Genomic DNA, 15,453 nt, shown 5'->3' with positions numbered 1-15,453 from the left:
GTCAGGCTGGTCGGAGTTGGTACGCCAAACTGGATGGCATACTGAGGAGATTCGGAGCGGTTCCCACCAAGGCCGACCCCTGTGTTTACCGAATCGGGACTGGTGAAGATTCAACCCTGATAGCTATCTACGTTGACGACATCATCGTCGCTTCGCGTGACCCAAGGATGGCCGATAGGTTGTTTAATTGTCTATCTCAGAAATTCGAGACCAGTGATCTCAGCGAGATTGGTTACTGCCTAGGTGTGGAATTTAACAGGAGTCTCGGTGCGATTAACATACTTCAGACGGGTTATATCAACGAGTTGTTGAAGAGATTTGGAATGTTCGACTCAAAACCGGTCTGTGCACCGTTGGATCCTGGAGTGAAGTTATTGAAGAGTGAAGAACCTCCCGACGAGAATTTGCCGTATCGTGAGTTGGTCGGAGCTCTGACGTACTTGTCAACCGCTACCAAGCCTGACATCAGTTTTGCTGTCAGTTACCTGGGACAGTTTAATAATTGCTATGGAAAGCCTCATTGGACTGCCGCCAAGCGAGTACTCCGTTACCTCAAAGGCACAACAAGCTTGGGCTGACCTTTTTTAAGAAATCCCAGTTCTTGGAAGGCTTCGTAGATGCGGACTGGGGAAATTGCCCCAACGACAGAAAATCGTTCACCGGGTATGTCTTTATGTTGGGGGGTGGACCTGTTTCGTGGGATGCGCGAAAACAAAAGACTGTCGCATTATCGTCCACCGAGGCCGAGTATATGGGACTGGCCGAAGCCACCAAGGAAGCTTCGTATCTCCGGTCTTTTCTCATCGAGTTGGGCCTGGATAACTTGTCCTCCGTTGTTGTATATGAAGACAACTTGGGTGCCTTGAAGCTTGCTGCGAACCCTACGTTCCACAACAGGAGCAAACACATCGATATAAAGTATCACTTTATCAGAGACGCTGTCAAAGAGAAGATCCTTAGTCTCAGTCATGTTTCGTCTGCGGAGATGGTGGTCGACGACCTTACCAAAGGGCTTCCTGGATCTCGACACCAACGTTGTGTGCGCGAACTTGGCTTGTGTCGCGCCGCAGAAACTTGTCGCGATTAGTGTTTGTTACGAGTTGGCCGGCGTTCGCGAGGGGAAGTGTTAGTGCATATAATCTCGATCCCCGCGCCGCCCCTGGTGTATTGTCGTCCAAACAGTGTCCGGTTACACCGACCGAAATGATGACGCTGCGCATGTGCGGTCGGAGATCGATGACCGAAGTAGTCGTCCATAAATGTAACGCCGTACGCCATCTTGTCTTTTGTCACATATATCATGTATCTGTTCTTTAATGTTATGTAGTGTAGTCTGTGAATAATTCAATATACTCCTGTTGCTCCCGGTGCACTGCGTTTTACTCAACACCGCTAACACTAATCGTATTAATATCATAAATAGAAAAAGAAGTTATGTATATAAAATACAAAAAATAAAAAATGTGATGTAAACAAAGTAAAAAAAATTACATTAAAATCAAAAAATAATTGGAAATATCACATATTAAAGTTACATACAACATGTTTCACGTAGGAGTACGAGCCTGACGAATTCAAAACGCAACACAAAATACATTTCACAATAGGAACTAGATTCGTTAAAAATTATAAATTGTGGTTTTGGACACCCCTAACTAATCCAATCCTTGGAGAGCTTTTCTAGAAATGTGTGAAAAGGGGGAAATTTTTAAAAATTCAGGGATGTATAAACTACTTTTTGTCAAAACATGATTTATTACACTTGGTAGGTACTCATGGAAATCGAATATTGGGTTGCAATTTGAGATCCTTAGGCTCGTACTCTTACGTGACACACGTTGTACAATATGTAGTTATTTATTATACAAGACGATAAAATTGTATTTTATCTTCGAGAGCGTTTTTTAAGCTAATTACACTCGAGAAGATAATTAAGTTTTATCGTCGTTATTATTATTAAAACATTGTTTGTAAATCATTACTAATCGTGTCAGGTTTTAAAATCTCGTTAGTATGAGCGTTGTGGGTAATAAAAAAAATAAATTACTTTATCTACCCTTGCTGCTAAAGTAGCACTTTTTCTACCTTGTGGTTAAAATGCTACTTGACCTTTTGAAAAAAGAAAATAATAATGCAGAAGAGAGTAAATGTAAAAGACAAAGAAAATATGGGGAATAAAACAATGTAATTGGAAAGTAATTCCAAAAATATTAAAAATTTATTAAAAAAAAATAGTTTTATTTAATTGCCTTTGTACTACAAACACTGCCTGCCAAAAATTTTGGCATAAAGTGAAAATACGTTCCAACATTTTGAACTGTAAAATGTTAAAGAAATAGATTTATAAAAGTAATAGGCTACAATAATCAGAACATAACAAAGAAATGAAGAAAACAAAAAAAAAAATAAAATTTAAACTCATAGAGAACAAACAAATTTTACATGCTGCGTGTTGCCACCCCGTGCCCCTATTACAGCTGCAGAACGTTGTTTCGTGCTTAAAATGAGGTTTTGTATAACCCCTTCCTCAATTTCTTCCGGAACTTGAGTTAGAGCCAAAGACAGCTGATGGAGGGTTGTTCGTGGATTTGGTAATCTTTTATCAAGTAGAGCATCCCACAAGTTCTCGATCGGGTTTGGACTCCTTGCCGGCCATTACATTTGCCGAAATTGGACCTCACGGAAATTATACTGCACTATTCCCGCAACATAAAAATAAAGTTATCCACAATAAATGGTTTCCTCTTTCTAGCACGACCAACTCTGTGCGACAATCGAAAATGATACCTGCACAAACCTCCTCCAAAATTGACTTCCGTTTGTCCCTGTGAGACCGGCAAAACCTGGGCTCATCAAAGAACATTAGTCATTCATTACCAACCTCCATTGATCCAATTCCCAATCAACGTGATTTTGGTCACACAGCAATCATGCTCATTTTTGAATTTGAGCATTTTTATTCTGGTTAGGCTCGAGGGTTTAACCTTTGAATAAAAATGCCCAAATATCAACGAGTAAAATTGTCTAAAGCAAAAATGTTTAAGTGAAAATTGCGAAATTTATCAGATATAAAAAATTAAGAGTCGTGTTATTTTACAAAGTTTAACGTTAGGTAATTATTTATTTATAATACAGTTATTAAAAACACAATTATTAAAACCAATTTGAGAATCTAGCAGGAGTAGTATACGATTTTAATCACTTTTGACAGATGACAGAGTAGCAGGACGTTTTAATCGCGATAAACATTTTTGATTGGATAAAACCAAGCGCTCTGATTGGCTCAACACGCACGTTTGATGTACGTGGGAATTAATCATCGAAAAATATCATTTAAGAAAATCAATATTTTCTTATGACAACACTGTGTGTGTCCTGCGCCTTGTGCATATCCAATAAATTCTTTGCCAAGTCTAAAATCTCCAGATCAGTGTGTAACCACCATATGAAGGAAAGATTCTTCTAATACTTCTCTCATATTTTCCTGGATTTCTTGTAGTGATTTTTTTCGGAGACTTATCATTCTTCACCAGATCATTTCTTTTTTTAAAAGCAACCTTCACTGAACTGATTAATCCTTGAAACTCAAAATGAAGCATCAATCACTTAAACATTACTATCAACAAATTAAAATAAACTGATAAATGGTTTTAAATTTTTTAATCAACTTTTCCTAAGAGTGTCAACTACTTCGTAAGTCGGACTTGACATTATTAGAATAAATCATTTAGAAAACGTATCTATGATACGACGAAGATTCTTTATGAACAAAAATAATTTTTCATTTCTCGCTACTTCTAAACTTTTTTATATGATGACAATTTAATAGTTATTTACGAACCAAGTGCGGGAAGACGATGTTCCCGCATGAGCGCATTTTTTAAAGCACGAGCGACGAAGGAGCGAGTGCCTTTAATTAATGCGCGAATGAACGGAAGATGTCTTCACGCAAGTGGTTCGTACAATATTTTTTGTACGAAAATTAAATTAAAATTTTTTGTTTTAATACATTAAACATAAACGAACATAAAACCAAGTAGGCAGTGATCTTTGGTTATTGGAAACAATTGCTTCACTTGATATTTCAATTTTTGCAATAATTTGTGAATTTTGTAGGAACAATTTTCAACGATTATAAATCTTTCCGTAATTTTTTAATGGAGGAAAACCCAGGGAAGTTGTATTTTATGAGCTAAATTTTATTATTATCAAGACAGATTTTTTTTTGAATGCCTCAAACGGCCAGTGTTTTTTGCAATTTTTACATTCGAGTCGACCGGGAAGCACTCGTTTCGGAGCGAGCGTTGGATGTTGGAAGCGTTGCTTTCAAGGCTATGAGTACAAAAAATCTTTTACTCTCGAGTAATATCAAGTGAAATAACCAGCATCCCTTTCAAGACCATTCTCTTTACAATGTCGGATTGTAAGTTATACGTGCAGCATATGTTACTCTTAAATCTCAATACAATTTATTGCAGTTTTATTGTGAGCCATTAAATTAAAGTTGGTATAGAAATAAAATATGGCGACATGTAGGTCGACACTACTATTAAATCTGAAGAATAAAACGCTTCTTTTATCGGCCGCAGTTGAAGATTTCTTTAATAATAGCTCGTAAACACCGATGTGACGGTTCCGTTTTAAAATCAATATCGACATTACAAATTTGATATCATCCGGTTTGTGGCATCGAGTACATAGTCCTTCACATATTGACTGTCTTATCTTGAAACTATCTTGCCTCTCAAACATTTTGTTTAGCCAGACGCGTAACACTCTCCAATATCATAATAAACTGAACGAATCCACTGGAACGGACGAAATGGCCTCGTTTTTATTTTTTCCACTTGCACGCTTTCAAGGGAACAAATGTAATTTCAGATTAAGTACCTGCACAATAGAATTGCAGTAATTTCCGGCGGTTGTAATATCGTTATCCTGTCGCAGTCAACGTAAAGTGAGTTGATGTTATCAATTTCCCCAATAAGCCGCCATTTTCGAAATTCAACCGCACCAATGAAGGTAATGGAAGTGTATCTTTTGTCAGAAACTCGGCTCAGGTGTCCCATATGACCCGATGGCTTATGTTCTTTTATAAATTGAATCTTGTCGATATTGCTTCGCGAGTAATAAAAGGAGTACTTACTGACGTCACGAGGCAGACTTTGAATGCTTTTTAGAGAGATCGCAGGTGTATTAAGTTACAAAAAAGATAAAAGAATTAAACAGTAGTGAACAAAAAATACACAAAGAGCAAGGATGCCTCGTGCAATTACAAAATTCAATTCGCAGAATTGTTGGACGTAGTGGGTCTACTAATGTAGGGCAAGTAATTGAGTTTGTCAAGAAAAACCTTGCTGCCAAATTAAGGTCTAATTTAAAAATGTAATTATTGCGCCCCTCGATACATCCTAATATTCCCTAAAATTAAATAAATCCAGCGCTCAAAAGAGCTTAGGAATTGTCAATTATTAAGCTTCTAGGGTTCCTTTAGAAACTGGTTTTATATTCAGATGGCGGAAAATTAAAAATTTTAATACGCCCAAGCACGAATGCATTGCCGCAATTATTTATTATTCGATTAAAAAATTATGAATCTGTTATTAAAAGCCCTACGCGTAATTCCGGCATGTATTAATTTGTTCCAAATTGGGGATTTTTGTTTGTAGACACCTAAAATATAATTTGAGCATTTTGCATTACTTGCTTGTAAAAAATAATTTTAATTAAATTTCAGGTTTCCCTCACCTCGACCGGATCGTGTTGGCATTTTTAATCCAACGAGGCTGACGTTTTGTCAGTTACATAACAAACGGGTCCGAATTTAATTAAATTTTGAATATTTTCGTGAAATACGTTAGACTTCCTCCATTGGGTAAAACGCGCGAACACTCTGAATTATTTTCCGGGATTGCTCCGGACATCAAGCAAGATCGGAAAAAATGTTGCCTCAGACCTTAACGGCCCCATTTTCGCTTCTTATAACGAATTTAATTGGAGTTGTGTGAAAAAAAAAAACAAAAGGAATGTACGTAGCAAACTAACCTTAACAAATCAGTTTCACACTTGTCTGCCAGAACTTTTAGAAAGCTGCGTAGTCACTTTTATACCACTTCCTTTCGTTCCAGTACATTAGCCACAATCTGTTTTCAGTTATAGTTCCATTCAACTCGCCCGGCCTTCATAACTTTTCCTGAATTACAGCATCCTTGCTGAAAACCAACCTTATACTTGTTGAACAAATCATGAGCATCGTCATGTGCGTAAATCGAGTACAAATGTGAAAAATAACGAAGGGAAAAGCAGGAATTAAATGTGAAATTAAATTAACCAATAATTTGGATCGTGCTGCGGGGAAATTCGCAGAGGTCGCGATGGATTCGGCTCCGGGGCGAAAGCCCCCATGCAAAAATAAATTTTTATTAGGGCCATTTATGGAGTTAATGGAATTGGAGAAAAATAACATTTTAAATTCAAAATAAATTTAAAGGGTTTATTAATCTGAAAAAAAATGAAATGAATGTATTGTTTTGTTTTTTAATAATTTTAAAGAGGTCGACGTGATTATTTGGGGGTGTTAGTGTTTAATACAATTTCAAATTTGTTCATTCGTTGTTAAAATTGGCGGTGTAGTTCGAAAAATGTAATTGATTAATTTGATATTGGCAAATTTCAGATAGAGCCAACCAAAAAATATTCATTTACTAATGTGAGATGTTCACATTTCAAACTGCAAAGTGCAAAGAAACATAAGAACTTGCAAAAGTAAAGAAAATGTTAATAGTGAAAAAAGAAAAAAATTATTTGAATTGAAAAAAGTGTAAAAAACGTAATACCATCTAGCTTTGTATTAACAAAATGTGTGGAAAAGGGAGTGAGTGTGAATTGTAAATTGTTTAATAATGTTGTGGGGAATTTGATAAATTAAGAAATTTGCATGTGTAATACAAAAAATGAAATTGTTTCACCTCTTTGGGATTCAATAATCATAACTACATAATACTGTTAAATTTTATACTTTATTATTTATGTCGAATTTAGGTTTATTGAAATTCACCAATTTAAACAAACGTTTATGTAGCTTTTAAAATGAAAAAAGATGTAAGAGTTTCACAAATGTTACTAAATTTCTTTCATTAAAATGACGAAATCTATTTTCGTTGAAAAATAATTAATTTCTGAAATTACACTTCTAGGGAGATTTTCCTTCAGGTGTAATTTGTACAAAAGCACTGAACAAAGAGTAGCATTCTCTCTTGACGTACGGTTGGCTTCAAAAAAAACGGGAACTGTCAGAAAAAGTTCTGTCAGGTTTTATTAAATTTTTATAGTTTGAAACGGCTTTTTAGAATTTAGGTTAAAAAACTGCATTTATGTGTCAGAAATACTACTGTCAAACAGACACAAATTGACATAAATTGACAAATTAAATTTCCAATTCACATTAGGTCAAATTTCAGTTCCCGTTTTTTTTTTGAAGCCAAGTGTACCATTTTTTTCACAACAAAAGTAAGATTAAAATCGTAAAAGTAACTTTTTAAAATGTATTTTATTGGTGTTTTAAGTGATGGTTACTAATTGTAAAATTGGTAGATTCACAAATTAAAAATAGTAGATTATATTATTAAGAGTAAAAGTGCTAAGTTTTTTTTTGCTGCAGTTACAGTAAAATGACAATTTTCAAACTTACGATTTTAAAATTTTAAGGCACTTACTGATGCAGTGTACTGTTGTTCCCTTGCTGCAATATTATTAGTATTTGGAGGTTCAATAATAAGGTGCGATTAATTAAAAAAAAAATCGAGTTACCTGGATTGTGCTATTCTGATGCTTTGATTGGTTCAAACCACCATTTTCGCCTACTCTGATTTTTTTTTACTTGACGCACGGTATTAAGAAAGTCTACTAAAGCCTAAAGTTGAAAGACCATCTTGCTATTTTTGATTTTGACATCTGTCATCCGTGCACCTGGGCGACTCGTGTTACACCACAGTAGTACCGGTTCAATATTGGATAATAATTTGGTCGTTTCGCTTTTTTAAAGACTTCTTTATAGGGATAATTTAATTATTAAATATTTCGTGTAATTATCGATAAATAAATCGTGAGAAATGCTTTAAATGACCTTACATTTGAACTCCTAGGATTTGAAGTGTTTCAAGTCCGGTGGCAAAAAAAAGCAACTTCAAACCTGACTGTAGTGATACACAAAGGTTTGCTTGAAGATAACATTTCTTGACAACCGTGAACACTTTTATAGACAAGTTTATATTTTTCGATGACTTCTGCAGGACTTGAAGAAATCACTAAAGCAACAAATTCTGCGGTTTCAATTTTGAAATAATGGCTCTAATAAACATGTAAAATTTCTTAAAATTTTCTATTTTTATTGATTCATAAAGAAAACTCCCAAGGGAATTTTTTGGAAAATTATTTATCTACGGAATACATTTTTGTATCTAATTGTTAGAACCTGATTTCTACTCTCGATTATAAAAAAATGTGTTTTACTTTTTTCTTTTCATTCCATACAATTTTTTATATTCAATTTATAATCTAGAAGATTTTTTTCTTTGTTTATTTATTTTTGTATTTTAGAAACTGTTACTACGCTCAGTTAGGAAAAACAAACTCTCCTCGTCTTCTTTAATCTTGAATTTTATGTTAAATTTACCACAGCAAAATATGTGACCTTTCTTGAATAAACCACAGGAGAAGAGGATATGATAAATTCTTTGAAAGTACCACTGGTTGAGTTCTCTTCAGTTTCCATGGTTTAATTACCCGAAGATCTTACTATTTACCTTTTTAATCTGTTTCCCTCAATTTTTACCTCTTACAGAGTTAAACTGTGAATAGTTCCACTCTCAAATTTGTGGGAAAGTAAATTTAAATGGGTATAGATACAAATCGTGCTTCAGAATTAGAATTTAAAAAAATGTTTTCAATTTATTTCCTAGCAAGCAGAATTTTATTTAGCATAACAAACTACATACATACTTAATAATTACTTTTTTTTTTGGACCAAACTCAACTAAAACAATTTTTTGTTAAATAAAATTTAAGTGAAGTGTGTTCTGTCGTTTTATTTAATAACTTTTTCAAAAGCACGCGCTCTTCTAGATCTCGTATTATAATATAACGTGTGTTTTTTTTTTAATTTGGCGTCGAAGTTGGCTTTGAAGAGTCGATTGTGAACGCACCACCTAATTAGAAATCTGATCACCTGTTTAAATCCAACCTCACTTTTTGAGTGTTTTTAATATTCAGGTTGCAAAATTATTCTTTTTAGGACGACTGGTTGATCAGCTGTTTAAATCTAACCTCACTTTTTGCGTTGTTTGTGAATTTAATCTGCAATTTGAAAAATCAGTATTTTTAAAACGAGTGGTCCATTCACAATAGACTCTTCAACGCCAACTTCGACGCCAAATGTTATAAAAAATCATCCTTTACAATATAACGAAATAAACCATTTCCTTTAAGTGCGGTCACAATAAGTTAAAGCTTGTATGATCGAGACTCTACAGCAACTGATTCCTTCAACTCGCTTTCCTCCTCCTCCTCCTCCCCGAATAAAATGCATTTAGATTATCGTGAAATGTAACATTTCTTTTATTGTGCAAGGATGGTGCACTTTGCTGCTTCATACATGCATATTTGACATTTACTTGCCATCGCATTTGGAATATCTTTGTGTCCCACTGACTATTACAGAAATGATTCTTGGATGGGCGACGAACGGAACGAGAATTATTTACCAGCGAGCGTACATAACAGAATTGAGATGTAGTCAATTAAGCATGAATTGCTAGTTAGTTTGCAATATCCAGTCAGTACAAGTGATCGCTTAAAGTAAACATGCACAACCAATAAGCTGTACTGTTGTAGTATGAAAAGCCGACACCGCGTTATTAACGCCCCACTTAACAATATCTTGAGCTCGAAACGCACAGATCGAACGAATCTAACATATAAATTTGACCATTTGACGGGTGGGCATTATTCGAATTCGATAGACGATAGATAATTCTGCCTTCGAGGTAAATAGCCGGGAAAGGACTGAAACGACGTGGTCAAAGGGTCAATACCGCAATGTTAGAGTTTCACACGACGGTTTTCTACGAACAAAATTAACTCTCTTGGACGTTACATCTGGACCTCGTTAATATAAAAAGAGATCGTGGACCTTGCGTCCGTTTCGATGGAATTGCAACATTTGCCGAAATTTATTGGTCCTTAGGCTGAATTATCTTCGACGAAATTAAATCTTATCGTCAAAAGCACTGTTTACAGATTGGGCTTCCCCGGTTTGTTCTTCACTGGCCCGGGTATTAGGCAAACCGGGACATATTTGAATAATCGCTTAATTCGTACGATTTACGGACCAATTCTTTTATTTCATTTTTTAAGGGATTCTACATAATGCATATTATCGAAAATTAGCATTTCGTCGTCTGGAGCGGATTTGGATTGTGTCAACAAAAGCTCTTTTCCTTTTGTTCCGGGTTTAATAAGCGCACCCGCAGAGATGGGATAAAGTCGCCAGGTTTCGATGTACTCATTTTGCAAAATGCCTTCGAGTGTGATGGAGCGTTCACCCAGTGTACACGTCACAGGAGCGCACTGAGACCTGGAAAACTACTGTAAATTTGGCTTGATGAATCAATAAAAGTTTTAGTATACATAAGCCTTCGGACCCGGCATTTGCAGGAAAAAGGAACAGTTGATACCCCACTAACATTTATGACACAAGGCTTTCCGTTTGTTATAAAGTTTTGTCATAAAAAGTTTTCCTAGCATGACCTTCTCGTCAATCAAATATATTCAGTACGGGGGGTGATAAAAGCGCCCAGTGGAAAAAAATCGTTTAACTTTATGCGGACAATGGTGGACAAAAAGAAATCATTTAGGGGTGAAAAAATTGTGAAATTATATTTATAATTTAAAAGCCAAGTGTCAATGTCAATTCTGTGCATGGCTGTTTATAAAAACCACTTTAACTTTTATTTAATAAATATCTGCAGAAATCGGCACAATAATCTTGTGTATCACACGTCCAGAAACAGTTTTGTGACTACTCGGCTATATCCTCGGCCCTCAAACCTTACTCGCACTCGCCAACCTATAGAGTGCGTTTTAAAAACGCCGCAAGCCATATCTCCGTTATTTATGGCTCGATTTAAATAAAACAAAAACTGGAACAAATCACTTTAAAAACACTATAAGCACAATGTAGACTAATTTTTTTTCAAAAAGTCGTTCAAGATCAGATGATAGTCAACTTTGTTTTTTTCAAATAGCTTGGTATATTTTTTTATTCCGATTTTGAAAGAGATTAATTTTCTGAATCCAACGATATGCTACATGTTAGAATGCAATTAACAGTAACCGCGATTATAAATAAATAAAATAGCATTATTAGAAATTTTTTCTTCGAAAAAAATCAGGTATACTATGGAAAACAATCCTAAACGCAATATTTATTACACGATCTGTCAAGTTGCTTTTTTTTAAATCTTCAAAAAGTATTGTTATTGCGTTTAGCATTGTTTTCCATAGTATACCTGATTTTTTTCGAAGAAAAAATTTCCAATAATGCTTTTTATTTATTTATTTTCGCGGTTACTGTTAAATTCACCCTAATATGTGGCATATCGTTGAATTCAGAAAAATAATCTCTTTCGAAATCGGAATAAAAAAATATACCAATATACCAACCAAAGTTGACCATCTGAACTTGAATGACTTTTTGAAAAAATTAATCTATGTTATGCTAATAGTGTCTTTAATAGTTATTTATGCAACAAGTGCAAAAAGTGAGTGATTATTGCACGCGACGTGAAAATTGTCCCAAGAGCCGCAGGCGAGTGGGACAACACGTCAAGTGCAATTAAGAGGCACTTTTTCCACTAAAAACAATGCATTCAACACTCACTTTTTGCACGATCGTAGAATAACATTTTTTAATAATAATAATAATAATAATAATAATAATGTTTATTTGCCCAACAGTTCTGGAAGAACCAATTACAGAGCAAAAATGACAAAAAAAAATGACATTAGTAATAATAATACATGAAACTAAATTAATGCTAAATGATATTCATCCTAACTTTTATTTACAAAATTTTCGAAAATAACACCCAGAAACGTAATAGATGTCAAAATCTTTACAAACTGCATTATACAGACTTGACATAGATTGAATAGGTGCACGAAGTAGGGTGTTAGATCTAGGCATAGCCGCATATAAAGGCAAAACGTTTCTATTATTAACTCGAGGAGTACAAAAGCATAATCTCTGAAGTAGATCAGCACAATCAATTCTATAATGGATCAATTTATGAAGGAATAATAATATAATAATTTTTCTCCTATTAGCTAATGACAAAAAGTTAAATTGCTCGCGAAGAATATGATTATGAGTTCCCACCAGAGGAAATACACCAAATACTTTGAAATGCAAGTAGATTAAAAATTTTCTTTGAACAGCCTCGATAGAAGTTACGTGACATTGGTAAAAGGGGTTCCAAACTAAACAGGCATATTCCAAGCAGGGAACGACATAAGTTTTAAATAATAGTTGAAAAATTTCAATGTTGGTGAAGTCCCTCGAGTTTCTGATTATGAAACCCAACATACTTAATGCTTTATTTACTGCAATGTCTATATGATAGTTAAAATTAAGTCGTTCGTCAAAGTATATACCAAGATCTTTAATAGTATTTTCGCGTTTTAAAATTAAGTTATCTATATGATAGTTAAATAGCAATGGTGACTTTTTATATGAATAAGAAACAACTTTACACTTTGAAACATTTAACGCTAATTTATTAAGTATGCACCAAGAAGAAAGTCTATTCAAGTTTTCCTGCAAGGTCAATGCATCTGCTAAGTTATTTATGGTGGAATACATCTTATTATCATCAGCATACAAGAGACTACCGCAGGTTAATGCAGAAGGTAGATCATTAATAAAACATATGAACAATAACGGTCCAAGATTGGATCCTTGCGGAATGCCTGATGTAGAATGGTACAAGAACGAAGAGAATCCATTATAACTGACAAACTGCTGTCTATTAAATAAATATGATTGTAATAGATGTAAAACTTTGTTACTTATACCGAACATGTCAAGTTTAGATATGATTAAGCGATGATCAACGCGATCAAACGCCTTGGCAAAGTCAGTATAAATAGTATCAACCTGTGAACCTTGATTAATTGATTCGGATACGTACTGTGAGAAGCAGGCAAGGTTTGTAACTGTAGAACGTTTTTTTAGAAAACCATGTTGCTGAGGGGAAATAAAGTTAGTTATGTACGGGTAAATATATGAGTATAAAACGATTTCAAAAATCTTGGAAAAATTGGATAGAATAGATATTGGGCGATAATTGTCTATAATAGAACGATCACCGTTTTTGAAAACCGGAATAATTTTGGATATTTTCCACAAAGAAGGAAATTTAGATTGCCGAAGAGAAGCATTAAAAATTGTCAACAGCGGCTGAATAAAAATGGTTTTACAGTCTTTTACCAAGAAGGCTGGTATTTGGTCATGTCCTGCAGTGAAAGAATTCTTAATCAAGGCTATAGCTGCAGAAATATCAGCTTCAGAAATTTGAAATATATTTAAAGATGAGCCCGATACTACATTAACGCCCGAGATCAGGGGATCTGGATCAGATGCTATAAAGACAGATTGGAAAAAGGAAGCAAATGCATCAACTATATTTTGAGGTGCATCAAAGACATCACCATTGCACGTTACTCTTCCCGGAATCCTGGAGACACCTTTTTTTGAGTTAATATATGACCAGACTTTACGTGGATCATCTCTTATGTTATTTTGTACGCTACTTAAGTAAGCAACACGCGCAGAGGCGATTTGCCTTTTGATCAACCTGCGATATTCCCCAAATCTCTGGTAATAATATGCATTATTTGAATTCTTGAACTTGCGAAAATAATCGTACTTTAGTTTAATGTTATTAATAATAGAAGAAGTGAACCAACATGGAAATTTATTATTTTTTCTATTATTGTTGTGAACTGGAACGTGCTTATCTAGTACGTTATATAAATATTTGTAAAATTTGTCAACAATAATATCGATCTCAGAGTAATAATTAAGAAATGACCAGTAAGTAGCTAATAGTTCCTGATACAATAGGTCATAATTAGCTCTCTTAAAATTGTAAGTTTTAGCATTATTAGATGGAACGAAATTTATATCATAAGTAGACAAACATACAGATATTGATAGTGCAGGGTGGTACAAGTCCTCATTCACAAACGGTGTAGAATCATGTATAACTACACACTCAAGGCTGGAAAAAACGAGGTCCAACAATCTGTGAGATAAATTCTTGATATCATTAAATTGTTTCAAACTCAAATATTGCCTAAATCTGTTAATTACTGTAACAAGATTACAATTATATTTATTCTTTTGGATAAACTGCGGTATATTAAAGTCACCAAGTATTATAATATTGTTGGTAGACACAAAATTATGTTCAAAATAGTTGCAGAAAGTAGTTAGCTCAGGCAAAGATGGGGTTCTAGGAAAATAAACAACAAATATTAGAAACTCATCCTTACCTAAGAAACATTTACAACCAACAATCTCTATGAGATGATTAAGTGCAACACGCAACTCCGAGACATCTATCTGTTCAATTTTTAGTGTGGATTTGGCAGCTAAGAAAACACCACCTCCTCTAGAAACATTCAAGAGGTTATAATTACGATCACATCTAATAACGTTATATAAGTAAGGTGAAATAAATTCGGATGTAGAAATATCATCATTTAACCATGTTTCAGTAATACAAATGATATCAAAATCCAGGGAACTAGACGCATCAAGAAAATTATTTAGTTTGTTACGAATACTGCGTACGTTTTGATAATAGATGGAAATATCAGAAGAGTTGGGCTTTAATTGTTTTTTTGCTTCATTTGAAACCCCCTTTCCTGTTCTTCCCCTTTTTTACTTAATCACGCTACGTTCCAATATAGTACTTTTACTTCTCCCCTCACTTTCGTATCTTCTTACTTGTGCTTCTTTTCCGGTTTCCCTTTTCTTTGTCCATCTACCTTTTTCTTTGTCCTTTGTCCATTTCCGTTGTCTCGGTTTCCTCCATCCCATCTTCCTCCCTCTGATGAAAGACCTGTAGTCTCCCCCTTTCTTCATTTCCTTTCCGCTGTACCCTCTCTATTGTTATTTTCATATATCCCACTTTTCTTCTTCTCCTTCTCTTTTTTCTTCTTTCGCGATGGCTCGTAGTTTTTTCTGTATCTCTCGTTCTTGTTTTGTGAGGTTGTTGCCTATAAATATCTTCTCTGTTTCCTTCTTTCCTCCCGGTTTTCCTTTTTGTTTCATCACCTTTTCTTTCCCACTCCACTCTTCCATTTCCAATAGTACTTGATCCTTGTTTA

At 34.5% G+C, this 15,453-nt stretch overlaps 1 long non-coding RNA gene across 1 annotated transcript; it reads left to right on the top strand.

The window, feature by feature from the left end:
* The first annotated feature begins 14,527 nt into the window (after positions 1-14,527).
* Positions 14,528-14,942, top strand: LOC138141614 (uncharacterized). Its single transcript, XR_011163211.1, has 2 exons — positions 14,528-14,785; positions 14,839-14,942. It is a non-coding gene; the product is annotated as an uncharacterized lncRNA (long non-coding RNA).
* Positions 14,943-15,453: the final 511 nt, after the last annotated feature.

The sequence above is a fragment of the Tenebrio molitor genome, chromosome 1 (assembly GCF_963966145.1).
Source record: "Tenebrio molitor chromosome 1, icTenMoli1.1, whole genome shotgun sequence".
In the NCBI taxonomy this organism is placed as follows: domain Eukaryota; kingdom Metazoa; phylum Arthropoda; class Insecta; order Coleoptera; family Tenebrionidae; genus Tenebrio; species Tenebrio molitor.
This window is presented reverse-complemented; position numbering and strand designations above follow the sequence as displayed.